The 5,205-nt window shown below is 46.3% G+C and overlaps 1 long non-coding RNA gene across 1 annotated transcript; it reads left to right on the forward strand.

Moving 5' to 3' along the window:
- The first annotated feature begins 2,183 nt into the window (after positions 1-2,183).
- LOC308592081 lies at positions 2,184-4,434 on the forward strand. Its single transcript, XR_014010358.1, has 2 exons — positions 2,184-2,439; positions 3,213-4,434. It is a non-coding gene; the product is annotated as an uncharacterized lncRNA (long non-coding RNA).
- Positions 4,435-5,205: the final 771 nt, after the last annotated feature.

Here is a 5,205-nt window from a genome sequence, read left to right on the forward strand (position 1 = left end):
AATCTTGCATTTGGGATCCCCAAATTGACAGGCTTGACAGCAACCAGGAAGCCCTGTCCTGCCAAACACAAGACCTCAGAGCCATCCCCCTCCACTGTTCACTGCCCCACTTGGAAGCACCTCTCTCTGTATAAGTTTTTCTTTCTCTGGATTAATGGGTTCTTTAATGATGGGGAAGCAATCCGATTTAGTTCACATTTAAAGGCCAGTCTACCTAAATTCACACTTCCCAAAAGAAAATATACCAGTATACCTAAAGGAGCGTCTCCACCTCCATCGTTCTACCCGGACACTGAGGTCCAGCACCGAGGGCCTTCTGGCGGTTCCCTCACTGCGAGAAGCCAAGTTACAAGGAACCAGGCAGAGGGCCTTCTTGGTAGTGGCGCCTGCCCTGTTTGATGTATCACAGTATTTTAATATTCTTTTAGAAGCCGCCCAGAGTGGCTGGGGAAACCCAGCCAGATGGGCGGAGTATAAATAATAAATTATTATTATTATTATTATTATTATTATTATTATTATTATTATTATTATTATTATTAAATGCAAAGCAAAAGGCAGTCATCTTTCAAAATGTGTGCTTCTCTGGATTTTGCAATGCAAGTAATGCATAGAAAAACATATTGGATTAAAATGGCTGCTGGTGTGTGGTTAGACACAAAATGGCTCTTCTGTGGGGCATGGGCAGACTCAAAATGGCTGCTGCATGGGCATGATAGGGTTGCCATATTTCAAAAAGTAACAACCAGGACACCCCACTCAAAAAGTTGTTGAGCTTTTCTTGATTTAGAGAAGAATGAATGAATGAATCTTTATTTGCATCAGCCATCGGCCATAGCAATAAAACGGTACGATATACAAAGAAGAAAAATTAAAAGGTCAATTATATAAAATACATTTTAGGGTTTTGAATCAATAGTCAAATAGTGGGTCTAACTGCCCCACCTAAAAACCTTGCAACCTTTGCTGTCACCTGCTCATCTTGATCTGCCAAGAGAAAGGACACTGTGGCAGTGGCTGGATGACCCGGAATGGACAATAAAAGAGGGGTGACAATCTCATTCCTCAAGTCTTTATAAAGAGTGCGGGCCAGAAGGGCATGCACCACAGATTCGGTACTGCCATCTCCACAGGAACTTAAGTGTTTTTCATGTGGAATCTGTTGGAATCGTCCCTCAAGTATAGCCGAGGGCAATACATTCAATCTTGTGAGAGTAAAAGCATGACTATATTTTAGAATTGCTAGGTTATGCAGATAAGGTGCCAGAGAGTCAAAATGGGTAAGTTGAAAATAGTCATACCATGGGCAAAATTTCCTTATTGTGGCCAAGTTGCTCTGACACTCGATATCATTTAGGCACTGACAAATTAGACTGTTTGCTTTACTAAAACCCAAAGTGAGTAGCTGTTGTGGACTACTGCAAAGCGCTCTATGTTGGAGCTACCTTTGAAGATGACCCAGAAACTACAACTAATCCAGAATGCGGCAGCTAGACTGGTGACTGGGAGCGGCCACCGAGACCATATAACACTGGTCTTGAAAGACCTACACTGGCTCCCAGTACATTTCTAAGCACAATTCAAAGTGTTGGTGCTGACCTTTAAAGCCCTAAACGGCCTCGGTCCAGTATACCTGAAGGAGCGTCTCCACCCCCATTGTCCTACCCAGACACTGAGATCCATTGCCAAGGGCCTTCTGGCAGTTCCCTCACTGCGAGAAGCCAAGTTACAGGGAACCAGGCAGAGGGCCTTCTTGGTAGTGGCACCTGCCCTGTGGAATGCCCTCTCACCAGATGTCAAAGAGAAAAACAACTACCAAACTTTTAGAAGACAATTGAAGGCAGCCCTGTTTAGGGAAGCTTTTAATATTAAATAGATTATTGTATTTTCATATTCTGTTGAAAGCCACCCAGAGTGGCTGGGGAAACCCAGCCAGATGGGCAGGGTATAAATAATAAATTATTATTACTACTATATTATTATTGTGGTGATCAACCACAAGAGTGAAATTTTTGATAGACAATTTTAGCCCAGGCACTCTTCTGACAATCTTGCATCGCTAGGGATATTAGGCTGGCGGGATTTAGGTTTAGGCAAAGCCAATAGTTAAGTGTTCTACGCCAAATCCGTAATTGTACTGAGGGAAGATTAACCTCTAGGCACAATGATGAGTTTGGGACAGAGGGTGGATGGGAGGGTGATCTGGCTGCGATATCGGTCACACCACTGATTGCCAGGGGTGATTTGGCTGATCTGGCTGGCTAGGCGAGTGTCCCCTTCCTTCCTCACCGTTCAGTTTGCGTCCCTCCTGAAGCTGCACGCTCGGTGGAAGAAGACAACCATCCTATCGGAGTGTACCGTTCTTCATTCAAGGGATTTTGAGAAGACATGAGGAGGAGTCGACATGATAGAAGTTTATAAAACCACGAACAATGAAGAGTAAGTGAAGCAGCAGTCTGAAATTTCCCTGCTAAGCCACTCTGGGGCCAAAACCAAACAAACCCTGGAAGATTTGTAGTATGAAAAGTTTCTGTATTTTGGCAGGACATTACAATGCATGCATTTGATTAGGAATGATGTTGTTGTTTAGTCGTTTAGTCGTGTCCAACTCTTCGTGACCGCATGGACCAGAGCATGCCAGGCACTCCTGTCTTCCACTGCCTCCCGCAGTTTGGTCAAACTCATGCTGGTAGCTTCAAGAACACTGTCCAACCATCCCGTCCTGTCATCCCCTTCTCCTTGTGCCCTCCATCTTTCCCAACACCAGGGTATTTTGCAGGGAGTCTTCTCTTCTCATGAGGTGGCCAAAGTATTGGAGCCTCAGCTTCAGGATCTGTCCTTCCAGTGAGCACTCAGGGCTGATTTCCTTCAGAATGGACAGGTTGGATCTTCTTGCAGTCCATGGGACTCTCAAGAGTCTCCTCCAGCAGCATAATTCAAAAGCATCAATTCTTTGGCGATCGGCCTTCTTTATGGTCCAGCTCTCACTTCCATACATCACTACTGGGAAAACCATGGCTTTAATCATACAGACCTTTGTTGGCAAGGTGATGTCTCTGCTTTTTAAGATACTGTCTAGGTTTGTCATTGCTTTTCTCCCAAGAAGCAGGCGCCTTTTAATTTTGTGGCTGCTTTCACCATCTGCAGTGATCATGGAGCCCAAGAAAGTAAAATCTCTCACTGCCTCCATTTCTTCCCCTTCTATTTGCCAGGAGGTGATGGGGCCAGTGGCCATGATCTTCGTTTTTTTGATGTTGAGCTTCGAACCATATTTTGCGCTCTCCTCTTTCACCCTCAATAAAAGGTTCTGCCTTGCCATGGCGAAGGGGCTTGAATAACTCAGAGAAGCTATGAACTATGCCGAGCAGGGCACCCAAGATGAACAGGTCAGAGTGGAGAGTTTTGACCAAATGTGATCCACCTGAAGGAGGAACCGGCAAGCCACTCCAGTATCCCTGCCAAGAAAACTCCATGGACAAAGACAACATCTAGGTAGGTTTGTCTAAACTAGAATGTCTTCAGAAACAGCCTTATTAGAAAAACTAACCAACAAACTGAAACTGACACGGGAACAAATAGAAGAAGACGCCTTCACCCCGATATGGCTCCCCTTTATCGCACACACAGCCCAACAAGACAATGACAGGAATCTGCCAACAGCATACGAATCAATCTGGCTAACCTGATCCAAAACCACATACACACCCCACTCACACACAAAAACAAATTTCACTACAGCCCATCAAAGACAACCAACCACACCCTAGGCCACCCCCAACCTCTCTCACCGCCAAAGAAATACAAGTGAATAGTAAAAAGAACCCACACTGTGATGCTGACACAAAACCCCACACATACACTAAGTAGAATAGAAGCATTGCATTGTACTGTTCCACTTTTATTTTACACCATGAAGGAAGGACTATCAAAAGGGGGAGACTTGACACAAGGCAACCATAATCCCCCAAGCCTGCAGCGAGCCCTACCCAGTTGGCATGCTAACCTTGATGGTCCTAGACAGAAGATCATTACACTCGCAAAGGATCTACATATGGAAGTGGATTCAGTATGGACTGAAACAAAGGACAGTGACCAGCTCTTCCCTCTGGGGGCAGAAAACAGTGAACTCCTCTTTGTCCTCAGGAATGTAATCATGGGGAGGGGGAAAGGAGGAACCGGACAGGTGACAAGACACTCAGGTTACCACCACAACTCCTCCCTGAACCCCTCCTCTTTGTGATGTGTCAATGATGTAGTCATGATGTAGTTATGATGTAGTCTTAGGGGTGTAGCATGGGGAATTAGTAGCTAATAAAAGTTGGGGTCTTCTCTTGTTCAGGGCTTCCATCTTGTTCCACCTTGTGGCAAGTGGGAGTCCTGTCACAACAGTCTTCAATAAAGACCAAGCCTATTGGCTGCTGTTTTGCTCTGGTATTCCTGGCTGGTGTCCTTGTTTTTTTGTCCAAGGGAGCCCTCAGATTTCTCCGTTAACAGTCTGGCGACCGCTCTCAAAAACTCTTGGTTCTCCTGTGAAGGTGAGGGGGGAGATAGAGGGGATCAGGCGCCACTGGGCAACCTTAGACCAGGGATCCTTTTCCTCTCCCTGCCTTCCCTTTGCAGGCAGTAATCAACTGTCACCAGAAGGCTCAGCCAGGAAGAGCATAGGCAAGGTCAAGCCGGCCAACTAAGGATCCCAGGGCCCACGAGGGACGTTCCTAAGACGTGAGTATGGTTTGAAATTAGTGCACTGGGAGAGGGGTGGAAGGATAACGTCTCCACGACAGCCGAACCTTTCCTTCTCTCTCTCCCTGACCCACTCCCTCAGAGGGTGGCCAGAGTGGGTCGTGAGAAATCTCCCTTTCTCTCTCCTTGACCCATTCCTTTGGAGCATGGCCAGAAGGGTCGCAGGAAGTCTCTCTCTCTCTCTCTCTTTCTCTTTCCCCGACCCACTCCCTCAGAGGGTAGCCAGAGAGGGTCGAAGGAACATAACTTTCTCCTACGCTCTTCTTTCCACCTCCTATCAAACAATTGAAGCTGCACCTCTGGCACGATAACCCTTGTTGGGGGTGACTCGTGTACATGAGAACGCAACGTTGTTTGTTCCCTTTCAAACCTTTGTCTTCTCGGGTCCCAGTCTGGCATTGCACTGCGCAAGCGTCCAGTAGGGAATCCCGAACATAGTTCTAAGGTCAGGCAGGAGGTTGT

Source organism: Podarcis bocagei (assembly GCF_964188305.1).
Source record: "Podarcis bocagei genome assembly, chromosome: 7".
Classification (NCBI taxonomy): domain Eukaryota; kingdom Metazoa; phylum Chordata; class Lepidosauria; order Squamata; family Lacertidae; genus Podarcis; species Podarcis bocagei.